We start from the raw sequence: 13,913 nt of genomic DNA on the forward strand, positions 1-13,913 counted from the left end.
ATTCATTTCACTCTGAATTTAGTATAGATGTGTCTTGCCAAAAAGGGTCTATGCTTCTTTGCCGGAAAAGCGTGTCTCTAGTGTTTGGTCTCAGAGAAGCTACGTCTTCATTTTTCCCTTCCCAGCTGCCTTGCAGTACTTTGTGCGTTGTGATGGCCTCCTCCACCTCAGAGACCCAGTTCTCAAAGGCCTTCCCCTGTAGCTCCCCTGCTCCAGACTGGGGACCGTGAAGGTCTCCATAATGCTGCTCTGCCCCCTGTCATTGGCTTTATAGGCCCCCTATTTGAAGCACAGAGGGTCTTTGGTCAAGAAATGTAGGAGAGGCCCAGTCATGCTGGGTAGCAACACAGAGTGCACTGCAGGAGGGCCCCAGCTACAGACCCTCGACTCTGTTCACATGGGCATGGACACTGCACATAGAGACATCTTTCCAGTTTATAACAATGTCACATCCATGGATTATCTCAGTGTAAATGGAGCACCGCACAGGGTGGGGTGGGGGACATGAAACCACTTTGAACGAGATAAGCCCATAAAGCAAAGAAAGAATATTTTGTAGTCCAAAAGCCACAAACTAGTGTGATGATCTTACAAAGGGGTACTGAAAAAAATTGAACTTTGTTTAAACTAAGAGCAAATCTTACTTATTTCAGCATCAGGCTTAACTATTTATAAGCTGTAGGATTTGAGCAAATCATTTACCTTCACTGAATGGCCTTTTTTTTTTAACCTCAAAGATGAAGCTAATGATATAATTACAATACTTTACCTTATAGAGTTGTTATGTGAAATAATTGAAATAATTCATACAAAGTATTTAGCATAACATTTGGAATATAGTAGGCATTAATTAAACATTAGACAATATTAATGCAATCATTATTCATCCGTTCCTCTATTTTCTCAAATAAGAAATGATATACAGAACATCTAGCTAATTACCTAGCACTTAGTAGGCACTTGGCACAATTTATTTCAGTTCCCTTTCCCAATTCCCTCCTATCGTCTTTAATGTTGTTGCTGAGATCTCTCTGAATCAAGCAAGTGCCTTGCAAGAAGAAATGGGGAGAGAAAGAGAGGGACGGAAACCTGAGAATCGTGTGTCTGCTCTAATTGATTTACTTCAGGTCAAACTCAAGAGCAGGGACATAAGTGGAAGTCCATTTAGCTGACTAGGAAAGCTCTGCTCTTGACCTCCAAGAAAGAAGAGGTCTGTGAACTCATCTGAGTCTCTAAAGTCTTTGGCCAGAAAGGAAAATTTCTCAGCTGATTTTTTCATGCCTTCAAAATGAATTAATTTTCTAAATGGAAAATTGAAGTAATTAGGTTATAGATTGAGTGACATTTACAAAGGTGAAAAGCAGGGAAATTTTTATATCCTTTATTAAACAGTTATTGGGTATATTAAGCAATACGGAGTAATTACTTTTATTCCCCCAAATGTGATTATTCTTTTCATGCCAGGACAAGCTCAACCTTGCAAGGATCCAATAGACCATGACTACTCAAAACATTACCAGGTCATATCACCGCAGTTCTGCCCAAGACTACCTTAGCTGAAAGGCAGGTGAGAGAAGGGACAAGAACACAAGTAGACAGCAGAAGAATTTGTTTCTTATGTTGGCATCCAGCTTTCTGCATGCATTAGTTCGTTTTACTCAACCAACATGTTCAATAAGATTTACTCCTTGATTCAAAGCTGTCTTAAATAGGACCTACTAAGTAATATACACTCTTGTAAGATCTCTGAGCAGACAGTAGTGTGCTAGTCAGCTTTCTGTTAATATAATAAAATAACCTAAAAAAATCGACTTAAAAAGGGTTTGGTTTTGGAGGTTTAAGTCCATGACCAATTGGCTCTTTTGCTTTGGGCCTGTGGTGAGATTGCACACCATGGCAGGGAGCAAAACCGTACACTCATGGCAGCCACGAAGTGAAAAAAAGAGTGGAAGGTGTGTGCGGGAGTCCCCTTTCGAAAGCATCCCCCAAGGCCTAACTTCTTCCCAGTAGGCATCCTCTTCAAGATTCTACCATCTCCAAACAGCACTATGGGCTCAGGATCAAGTCACTAACAGATGGGCCTTTGGAGTATATTTCAAATCCAAACTGTACCAAGCAGTGACAGTAACAGACCAAACGCCTCATCTTTACAGAATTTGTGTTCAAGACAGGAAACAAGAAAACAAGTGAAATAAGTAAAATATGTTAGTTGACAGATTGTTGCCATGGAGAAAAGAGCAGGCCGTACTGAGAGATGTGTTTTAGTAAGTATTGGAAGAGAAGAGGGGGTCAGTGAAGCAGTTGCTGGTGAAAGAAAGAATCAGGCTCCCCTGAGATGGTGGGGGCCCGCAAACAGAAGTGATCAAGTGACTGAGTGAGGTGGGTGGTAGGAGGATCTGATAGACAGAGTTGGGCAGTCATGGTGAGGGCTAAGCTCTTGTCTGAGTGAGGCAGAAAGCCATTGATGAACCAGCTATGAACAGGCAAATCCCACAGAGAAAACACACAGATATCTATGAAGACTTGTGCAAGTCAGTTTTAGAAATTATAGCTCCTCCAATGAATTTTGCCCATACCTGTCTCCTAAGTAACAAAACAACATTTTTGTCTTAATTTCAGAGCTTCCCACTGACCTGTGTTGTTTTGGGGTCTGAAAAGGCAAGGAGTAGATGGGAATATCACCTGGCCTTGGCATAAATCCATGTATAGAGTGTTAATTTTGAGCCCACATGGAAACTCCTGTGCCTACTAGTACAAGTGCAGGTCGCTGCACACTTTGAAGCCTGGATTTCTGTATTTGAAAAATAAGTTATGGTGAAGCGTACAGGAGACATTTACAATGTCTGATGTAAACTCAGCTTTCGATAAACGGTAGTTATTCTTATTTTATTTTTAAAATAATTTCTTATTTCTAAATACAATTCTACCTCCTATCCTGCATTCTTGTGCTCTCTCACTCCCAGGCCCACACCCTTCCCACATGCCCCATCCTGTTTGATGCCACCACCATCTTCAAAGCTTTCTCTCTATACCTCTTCAACCAGGGACTCTCACCAGGGGATATCCCAAGACCCATGGGACCTCCAGCAACATCTGAAGATACTTATGGTTGTCACAACTAGAATAATGCAATTATTAGCTTTTAATGGGTAGAGACTAGGGTTCCTGCTTAACATCCTGTAGTGCATAGATTCAAGAATTATCAGGCCCCAAAAGGCAAATATGCCACAGTTGAGGCTCACTGCTCTACCTGTAATAGTGTGGTGGTCCTCTTTTCCTGCACACCATCCACATTTACACCCTTACTCTTCCAATGCTCTCTGCTATGTGGTTCACCATATCCCCCAACAGCACCAGCACAGTTCCTAATGCAAGGTGGTTAGGTTATTGAGTGAGTGGGAGTTTGCCACAACAGAGTTTTCTGGGAGCAATTTCATCATACAACTCCGACTAAGACTCTGCTGATCGAAGTACCAGAGGTTTGGGCTCCAGTTGAAGAGATCCACATCAAGTTTCTTGAATCTCCAATGAAGTCCAAGAACTTGGCCACCCGAGAGGATAAAATTGATCAAATTAATCACTACAATCCTGCAATTGTTCTCAAACACAGCTTTAAGGACTTAGTAGGACAAGAATATACCTCATTTTAATATAATCAACATTAAGAGTGAGAGGTCACAGAATGCTAACAACAATGAACAATGGTAGCCTTGTGGATCTCACCCTGGCAGCTCACAGTTCAGGTTGCACTGAGTGATGTCACACTGTTCTCCAGGGCCACAGCCGCCACTGTCACAACTCTAGTTGAAACACAGCATCCCTTCATAAGAACACAGCTGATCCATGCAGCATCTTGTGTAACACCACCTACTCTGTGTTGAAGTCCTCTTTCTAGTACTTAAAAGTCACAGGAGTTCATTCTGGGCCTGCCCTTTTCTTTAAGCTTCGCCCAGATGGTCAATAGTCCCTCCCTCAAGCAAAATGTATCATTACTATGCAAGGAGAAAATAGAGTGTCCATAAGAACTTGAGAACGTACAAGCCTTATGAGACTAAAACACAGATGCGTCCATATGGAATGGATAGAGCCGGCCATTTGAAAAGAAGCCAGTCTAGGACACGGTTTGCCAGTGAGTAGGTAAGGGGATGTACCATGCCAGCCCAGGTGGTATGTGGCTAAGATTTGGTTTCAAGGAAATAGTTTTTTAATACAAAACAGAGTGATAACATAAGATGCTTAGTCAGGTCAGTCTTCTGAAACAGAATACAAGACTGGGGGACTTAAGCAACCGAGGTTTCCTTTTCATATTTCTGGAAGCTGCAGAGTCCAAGACTGTGGTGCTTTTTTGGCTCCTGGATATGACCTTCTTCCTGGTTTGAAGTTTTCCCACTATGCAGAAAGAGGAAATTCTCTTGTCTGATCTTCCTCTTAGAAAGGCACCAGTTCCATCATAGAGCTTTACTCTCATGACCTCATCTAAACATAATGACCCCCCCACCAAAAGTCCTACCCCCAAATGCCATCACACTGTGAGGGCCTCAGCATATGAACTTGAAGCACTCAGCCCACATCAGTGACTGGATTTTGACTGATAAAGATATGGGAAGAGGCGGTAGGGGATGTTTTCATGACACAAAAGGAGAGGGCAGCCATCATTGTCAATATATTCCATTGTCTTCTAGAAGCTTCTGGGTCATGGCCTTCTCCTGGCTAGCTGTCTCTGTCCAGCTCCATCAGCCTCCTTCTCTCACAGCTCTCCCCCTGGGCCTCCATTTGCTCATCTATCAAATGCAACATCTATTTCTCTGAATATGGTTTCTATTAGGGTTTGGCACACAGCAGACAACTTGCTCAATGTTAATTAGCCTACTTTGTGTTTGAAAGTTTTCCTTTTATCTCTGGCTAAATAAAACTGCCATTTTAAAAATGTGGTTAATCTTGACGAAGTCTGAGGGGGAAAGTCCTTTGATTGAACAAATTTATATCAATATGTTTCTAATGAATAAATCACTAACCCTTCAAAAGGCATCTGGTATTTTTTAGGGCCCATGTTAACCAAAAAGACTCAGCAATTTGTAAGCTTGTGGATTTCCAAGTTTGACACATAAAGTAGAAAAATCCAGACTCATATAGACTGGGAATCAACTTCCAGGAATCAGCCATCCCAAGCTGTTTGCATTTTCCAGCCTCTCCCTCCATTGTGGAGACCAGACTTTCTAAGAGCTCTGCAGTGCCTTCCCAGACTTCTTAGCCCCCTTGTGCATGTTGGCCCTGTAGGAATACAGCTCCCTCTGTGCAGGCTGAGCTGAGCTTGCGGTGGGGAAGTGCTGAGTCCAGCTTCCAATGCTTCTGGAAGAGCCCTGCGGTGAAATGGGCTTCATTGTGGTGAGTGCTGCTGATAACACTTCCCAGAAGAACAGGACTTCTGAGTCCTGTTCAGCCCTGAGGCCCACGTGGGCTGGAATGAGTGTCCTCTCCTGCAAACTCCATGCTGCCGCCACACAGCCAGACTCTAGTCAGCAGGATCACCAGGCATACATCCATTTTCTTTTTTTGCAGTACTGGGGTTTGAACTATGGGCTACACCTTGAGCCACTCCACCAACCCTTTTTTTGTGAAGGTTTTTTTTTTTTGAGATAAGGTCTTGGAATTATTTGACCAGGCTGGCTTTGAACTATTCCTCCTGATCTCTGCCTCCTGAGTAGCTGGAATTATAGGGATGAGCCACTGGTGCCCAGCTGTGTACATCCTTTCAGTGTGCTCTTGCACTGGCCTGCCAATGGTTTCTAGTTTGATGGTTTTCCTAAAAGATACAAAAAAAGAGTGAAACAGGTGTTTTAAAGAATTTAAACTTCTAATGAAGTGGATGGGTAACAAAGAAGTAAAGTTTGTATCTGCTTCCAGTGCTTTTATGAGATAGGTCAGGCACCAAAGTCTTAGACAACAGAGGCTAACTAGCCATCTCCTTCCCACCCTATCCTCCCATGTCTGTAACTGTCACTCTGTCCACTGCATGGGGCAACCCCACCACCACCACCACCACCGCCAAATGAAGGAAACGCTGAGTCAGGGCTCTGCTCCTTTAAAACTAGGCCCCAAATGAAAAACAAAAATAAATCCTACAGCATGTGTAAATGGAATACATTCTATAGGAAGCCTTAAAATGACTGTGCCAAAGAAAATGATTTTATTGTGGGCATCTTGGTAGCAGATAAAATTGTATTGTTTGAAACTTGACAACTGAGTAGTACAAAGGAAATGAGGAGGAAAGAACAAGGCTGTTTTTCATCTAGGCTGCCTTCTTCAAAGTGTGTGCATAGCATCAGCTGCCCTGAGGGGGTTCTGAGGCTTGTGGGGTAAAAGACCACTTCTAGCAGTAAAGTCAACATGCCTGGGGAGGGGTTTCTGTGATGTTATGTTTCATAAAAGATTTCAGAGAAGCACTAGACAATGTCAGAGCATCTCTCTCCACCCTTAGCTCCCTGGCTGTTGACTCTCTTTCCCCAGGGAGTCCTGAGGAGTAGAGCTTCCCCCCAAGGTGTGCCCTTCCCTGCAGGGTTTGTCACCCACGTTTCTGCCCAAGGCATCCCTCTGAGCCCCTTCAAGCTTGGGGTAGGAGGCTGCTGGGCTGAGTGTCAGGTCTGTCACTTCAGACTGAGTGCAGACACCCTGCGGTAATGTCACCAGCCACAGCGGCTCCAAGATGTCAGACACAAGCAGTCCAATTCATCAGGAAGCTAGAAATATAACAATCCTGGATACACATCTAGAGACAAGCAGAACCCAACTGTGGAGGGGGGTATAGTTTCTGAAATTAGGGATTCCTGGGCAATTTTAGGTAGATAATTCTATTTTGGCCAAATCAATTTTTTGAGGTTACCCTAAGTGTTTATGAAAATGTCAAGAAGAAATACATGCACACATGGGCACATGCACGCACACACACACACACACACACACACATACACACACACACACTCTTTGCTGTCAAAGAGAAAAACATAAGTATAAAGAAGCTGGAGAGGGTATTGAAATCAGCCAGGTGCCGGTGGCTCACACCTGTAATCCTAGTTACTTAGAAAGCAGAGATCGGGAGGATTATGGCTAAAAAACCAGCTCAAGCAAATAGTTCTCGAAACCCTAGTCTGAAAATATCTATCACAAAAAAGGGCTGGTGGAGTGGCTCAAGGTGTAGACCTTGAGTTCAAACCCCAGTACCACCAAAAAAAAAAAAAAAAAAAGAAGGTTTATGTCTCTACACCAGAAACATTAGAACATTTTATGTACATTTCTCCATGCAAATACAATGGATAACCTCAATTGTCTCACAATTCAGAATCACTTATGATAGAATAAGAAACAAAAATTAACTTAAGAAACTCAAAAATACAAATTAAAGCAAGAATGAGAGCACTCTGTTTCATACCAACAGAGCATGAAAAACTGAAAGATATCAGTAACACCCAATGTTCATACAGATATGGGAACCTGGGCTTTCTCATAACTTTTAATATTATAAATTAGACCAGTATTGCTTGGAGTTGGTGTTTGATAGTTATTGTAACAGTTTTGATGGTCAACTTGACTGGATTGAGAAATGCTTATGAGATTAGTAAGGCAAACTTCTGGCTGTATCTGTGGGAGCATTTCTAAAAATGATTGACATGTGGCACAGCAACTAGGTAGGGCAGACCCACCCTAAATGTGAGGAGCATCATCCAATAGGCTGAGGATCCAGATAGAACAAAAGGCAGAAGGAGGAAGAAGCCAACCAGCACGTGCAAGTTTCACCCTTCGTGAACTAGTGCATGTACTGGTTGCAGAAGAAGCTGGACATTGGATTCTAGACTTGTCAGCATCTCCACATGGATTCACACCGACAACTCTCCAGAGAGCTTCCAGGTCATCAGCCATAGACTGAGGTGCATAGTTGGCCTCCTTGTTCTGAGGCATCCAGCCTCATCTGAGCAGCTGTTGGGTTGTCTGGCTCTGTAGCATGTAAATAGCCATTGTTGGACTATCCACCTCCCACTGTGTAAACATAGCTATCTATTCATATATACATATATGTTACATATTCTTTTGGTTCAGTTTCTCTAGAGAACCCTGACTAATACAGTTGTCAAAGCATTTTGATGAAACAATCCATTTAGAATTTATTCTGCAGAAATTCATGGTCAAAAATGGATGTCTGTTATCCTATTTTAGCTAAGAGATAATGAAGGAAGTTATTTTACATCACGATAAAGCAATACTCTAAATATACTGACATGGAAAGATGTCTATATCTTAAATGAAAAAAGAAGGCAAATGGCATATTTTATCATAAATGTTTACATATGACTATGCATATGCAAGATTTTAGAAAGGGGAAAAGGACTGGAAAGGCACGTATCAGATTATAAGCTAAGTTATCTTTGGGGGTGAGAATGAACAGGGGAGCCTTCCTTTTAACTTGTACATTCAGTACAGTTTAAATTTTTATTAGATACATCAGTGTCAAAGATTAACATTAGAAGTTAAATATAAAGACAGGGTAGAAGAAGGGTAAGACGTAGAACACTAACAAGAGCTTCTGAGGCTGGTGGAGCTTCAGGGGTGGCCAGTTAATCAGAACTTTCTAGAGATTTACAGAAGAGGATGTTAATTCCCACATTATTAATAAAAGTAAAAACCTGTGTACATTTATTATGGGGCTAGGGGTTTAGCTCAGGGGCAAAGTGCTGTCCTAGCACAAGTGAGGGCTAGGTTTGACCTCAAAAATCATATTTTTGAAGATTGCTGAAAGACACGGAAAACTGTTTCCAATTGCACTTAGTATAAAAGCAAGAGGCTGGGGATTTAGCTCAGTAATAGAGCGCTTGCCCAGCATGGGCGAGGCCCTGGGGTCCATCCCCAGCATCACACATACACAAAAAAACAAGATGCAAGTTTCTTCAATTCACCTAATCCCTGTTTTACACATCAACTAGTGTTTTTCATATCCAAGAAAAGTAATACTGGACAAAACTCATCCAAAGAATTAATAGCAATTATCTCTCCATAGCAATATCATAAGTTGTATAATTTTTTTCTTTTTTTCCATGCTGGGGATTGAATCAAAAGCCTACTACATGTTAGACGAGCACCCTATCACTTGAGCCATACACCCAGCCCTTTTGTTTGCATTTAGCTTTTGAGATAGAGTCTAGCTAACTTTGCCCAGCCTAGCCCGGGACTCTCAATCTTCCTGCCTCTGCTTCCTGAGTAGCTGGGATTATAATTGTGTTGCACCATGACTAGCTATAATTTATTCATTTTATAAACGTGTTTCTTCCTAAATTCCTTTTATAATTGAAATATTTCAGTAAGTGGAGAAATATTAGTGTACCTGTTCATTCCAGCTCTCACTGGAGTTTGTCTTTTGGCTCAACTTGGAAAGCCTCTGAAGATAGCAAAGCATGCTTCCATGAAGCAGTCAGGTCTCACACATTCATTACTGCCCACTTTTTACACATTCCCATTCATCCTGTAAAAACTGAGATGCATCAATGATCAGGAAACCTGTAAAGGAGATGCGTCCATGCCCCATCTGCATCCTTAAGAACAGAGGACCACTCCTTAACTGAAGTTGGAATGAATGTATTTACTGTCACCAGAACGGCTTGCATTATAGGCTTATGTCACGTGCACACATGTAGAACTAAAGGGCCCACAGTGCAAGCCAGAGCCTGTAGAAATGCCATGTCTGCCTTACTCCTATGCCCCTAAGCAAGCCTGGCTCCAACAAAGTCAATCAATCCATAGCAACTGACACCCAGCTCATCTCAAACCATAGGATCTTCATAGAGCGCAGGTGTCCTATAGAAGATGCTGTATCTCAGATGGCTGCAAGGTGCACTTAAACTGCTTTGTCCTAAGTTGGATCTTGGAGCAAAGAATTTAGAACAACTCCAGCCTGTCTACACAGCCTCCTTGACAGTCCTGGGCTGCACTGGCACAGCACCAGAATTGTATAAGGTTTTTCTTCTCTGAACTCTTATTCCTAAATTCATCAGAATGCAGAACTTCCAAAATCCCCATTTTATACACCAGGAACTAAGACCCAGAGAGATTAAGAATCGTGCACACAGCTCACTGGTAGGAGAGGTGGGATTTGAATCCAAGAGGCATTGTTCCAAGGCCCCACACACTCTATTACGTGTATACTATACAGGCTTTTAACCCCACCAGTGTCATAGAACTATGTGACAACGATGGGTAATATGGGCTTCCCATATGTGTATACAGTGAGCTTTTAACAAAAATCAGCCATTGGTATTAAATCTCCAAGATACGACACCAGGACAAGAGAGGAAGTTCTCAGATTCCCTGATATTCTCCATTCCTCAGTCCAACCATCATGTCACCCTCATGCAAGGTGACATGAGCCACTTCATCAAGTGGAAACGAGGTATTCATGTGTCTTCAAGTTCTGATGGCTGCCAGGGCAGGAGGCACCAGAGAGAGTCCCAGGAAATATTAGAGGTGACACTGGGTGACTAGGGTGTGGCACAGCCTCTGGTGAGCTGATTGAGCAGGACAAGGATTCCTGCCCTGATTGTCTTGACGTGTTAATCAAAGCTAATCGGGGGAAATCATTTTGAAGTCTACATCCTCTACATATTAGTGTGTAATTACAGTATGGCATTTGCTCAGAACAAGTGTGTGGGGCCTGGAGATGAATCCTTCCTCTTATCCCTTATCAAGTCCCAGAGTTGTATGCAATCACTTCTTCACACAATACAAGAAAAATAGCAAGTGATGGTTGTTATCTCTCGTTTTTAAATCAAATAGGTCAAACAGAAAAATAAAGAGCCATTTTAAAATCATGAACTTTTGTTCTCTTTTAGCACTATAACATTGTTCATGTCATAAAACAGATGTTTTGTGTGGTCTAGTTATATGCCTTGAAGTTACAATACATTCTGGAATCTTTTTATTTTGAATGGTAAACTTGTTACATGTCACAGAAGCCACTCACTCTCAAAAGATCTTCAATCAGGTAACACAGGACAAAGAGCCATGTGCACACATCTCCTACCCCTTCCAAGCAAATGTGACATTTCCAAAGGGCACTCTTATGTTTGCATCAGTGACACCGCTGACTTCCCGCCTTCTCACTTGCAGTTTGAAACAGAACCGCACTTCAGACAACTACAGAAAGACATCCTTGGTTGACAACTAGGTCTTAGCCTGAGGAAACCCGGCCATGCTCTACTTGGCTACTCTCAAATATGGGAGCACATGTACCTGGATTTCTGGCACTGACGGCGCACGGAGAAAAAGCCTGTGTGGTCCCTCACCTTGTGCCCCTCCCCTTCCTATCCAATTTCTTTTAAGTCAAAGCAAATTATTAGCCCATAAAGCCTTCAAACTGCACACATTCTTAGCATCTCTAAGCTGTTAAAAAAAAATGCAATTACTCACGTGGTATGTGCCCAGAACTAAACTCGGGAAACATTTCAGAGCTTTTCATCCCAACCCAAACCTTGTAGGCAAGGCTTGATGATCGTCCTCTGCCTCTGCAGTTACCTACCCAGAGACTGCAGCCCCATCCCACTCTCTCTCCACGTCCCACACCCCACACCCCACAACCCATGTCCAGTCAGTTGGCCTCTCTTCCTCCTGTGGCTTCCAGGAAGTTGCTTAAGGACAGACTCCCGCAGACAACTCAAAATTCAAGGATGCCTGAAGGTCAGAGCCTGATCATGCATCCACATCTCATGGAGGGAAGAGCAATGCTGAAATAAGAAGATGCATCGTCCCGGATAACAGATGAGTCAGAGCCAAAGGCGCTTCCAGGAATAGACTCAAAGTTTCCGGCTCTGATTACCAGTCACCATCCCATAGAAGACTTCTGTGAGGGCAAAGTGACCTCACATGTGTTCCAAGCCCAAAAATATTTGTCTTGAATGCTTTTCCAGCTCCTCTCAAGCTGCAATAAGCTGAACTTTAAATCAGTTTTTCAATATGAATGATAAACATTGACATGAAGTCACTGCTAAAATCTTACTTGTAAATCTGTATTTATGAATTTATAACTTTTCTTGGGTACTAGACATAAACTCAAAGTACAAAGGGCCTTTCTTTCTGAACAGATTGATGACACCAGAGCCAGTGTGGAGCGTTGTGCTGGCAAATCAAAGGCATCAAATGCACTGAAGAGCTCAGCTATGACATGTGACAAAGAGGGCAGGGATATTCCCTGAGGCCTGAAGGGGGACAAACCCAGGGCTCCTATGAAAAAGGGAGGAAGGGAGGAGGGGAGGGAGAGAGGTGCAGAGGGAGGGAAGGAAGGCATAGAGGGACGGAGGAAGGGAGGGAAGGGGGGAGGGAGGGAGGGGAAAAGTCACTGAGGAAGGGAGAAAGAAGGGATGGAGGGGAAAAGATAGAAAGAATGAAAGAAGAAAGAAAGGGAGGGGAAAAGGCAAGAAAGGGAGACAGTAGACCTACAATGGTAACCACTGGCCAGTCAAGTTTGATGCTTGATGAAATATTAGAATTTATTCCAAATACGAATTTCTTTGTAAACGCACAGTGAGAAAAACTAATTGTAAAAGAACAGGATCCTATCAGCTCATCCTGGCTCCTTGTTTTATAACAACATCAGAGATGAGGATGCAGCAGTGGGTGGACCTATCTGTGCTCCAGGGAGAATGTTAGCTTTAGAAGCAAAGGAGAAAACAGTCTATGTGGTTAAGATGGCCACGAGCCCATATTCTACGTAAAAATGTTCCCTGGGGCAGAGGGAGGAAAGTCTCACACTGGTGGATTGGATGCTCACCCTGCTCACGAAAGACAAGCTCCCCACAGTCTAGACCCAAAAGACATTCCGAGTAACCTCAGTAAAGATAGTGAATCAACCCCAAAACCATGAGGAAATGTAAAACAGACAACCCCATGTATAAAGGAAAAAGTTAGAAGGCTACATCTCTAGTTTAAACTAACAAAGAAATGTTTACTGTGCAGGTCTTTAATTTTAAATTCATAAAATAATAAAATACTGTTGTAGAGAGGTCTGAAGTGATCTTACTAGATACATTGGCCCATCCACATGTCTAAGAACATAATAAGCACTTCCAAAGTGCTTGTGGGCCATTATTTCCAAACAAACTTCATTGCTATAGGTTATGCAAAGATAACGGTCAGACTAGCCCTTGTGAATTACTACAAACTCCTAATTCATTGTAAGCAGATGAAAATCTAACTTGAAACCACAACATGCCAGCTTCTCCCAAGCAGATCTTCTACTGGAATTCAACCCTAAGAAATATTTTTTGTGGGGAGATAGCACAAGATAGCTCAAGCAGGGCCTTGAGCTTTCTAGACACTTGACCCATATCCCAGTCTGGTTTTGCTTCATTTTTCCAAAGACATGTGTAGTAATGACAATACTAACATCAACAATGACAACACACACACACACACACACACACACACACACACACACGTGCACATTACTATATGCCAAGCACCGTGTATTACTCATAGTTCTCCAGAGAAATGGAACCAATAGGAGAGAGAGAGGAGAGAAATTGGATCATATTATTATGTTTGCAGAAAAGCCCCACTACCATCTGCAAACTGGAGAACCAGTCAGCGGGTGATATGAAGGTGAGGTCCTGCGCCCTGCTCTATGCAGCCCCTCAATGAAGGGATGAGGTCCTCCCACGCTGGGGAGAGTGGGTCTTCTTTACTCGGGCTGCTGAGCCAAATGCAAACCTCTTGGAGAAACATACTCAGCGATTCGCCCAGCTCCCTGGGCGCCCTTCAACCCAGTCAAGATGACTCCAAATTAGCCATCACACATTGTCCAAAGAACCAAATGTACTCAGGGAAAGCAAACTTCATGCAACTGTATCTCCCTTTTCTTCATACAGGGCACATGTGGA

At 42.7% G+C, this 13,913-nt stretch overlaps 1 long non-coding RNA gene across 1 annotated transcript; it reads right to left on the reverse strand.

Moving 5' to 3' along the window:
- Nucleotides 1–1,366: 1,366 nt before the first annotated feature.
- On the reverse strand, nt 1,367–11,932 carry LOC141420657 (uncharacterized). The gene is made up of 2 exons (XR_012445170.1): nt 11,449–11,932; nt 1,367–5,803 (listed from the first exon to the last, which is right to left on the reverse strand). It is a non-coding gene; the product is annotated as an uncharacterized lncRNA (long non-coding RNA).
- Between the last annotated feature and the right edge of the window lie 1,981 nt (nt 11,933–13,913).

Source organism: Castor canadensis, chromosome 1 (genome assembly GCF_047511655.1).
Source record: "Castor canadensis chromosome 1, mCasCan1.hap1v2, whole genome shotgun sequence".
NCBI classification, from domain to species: Eukaryota; Metazoa; Chordata; class Mammalia; order Rodentia; family Castoridae; genus Castor; species Castor canadensis.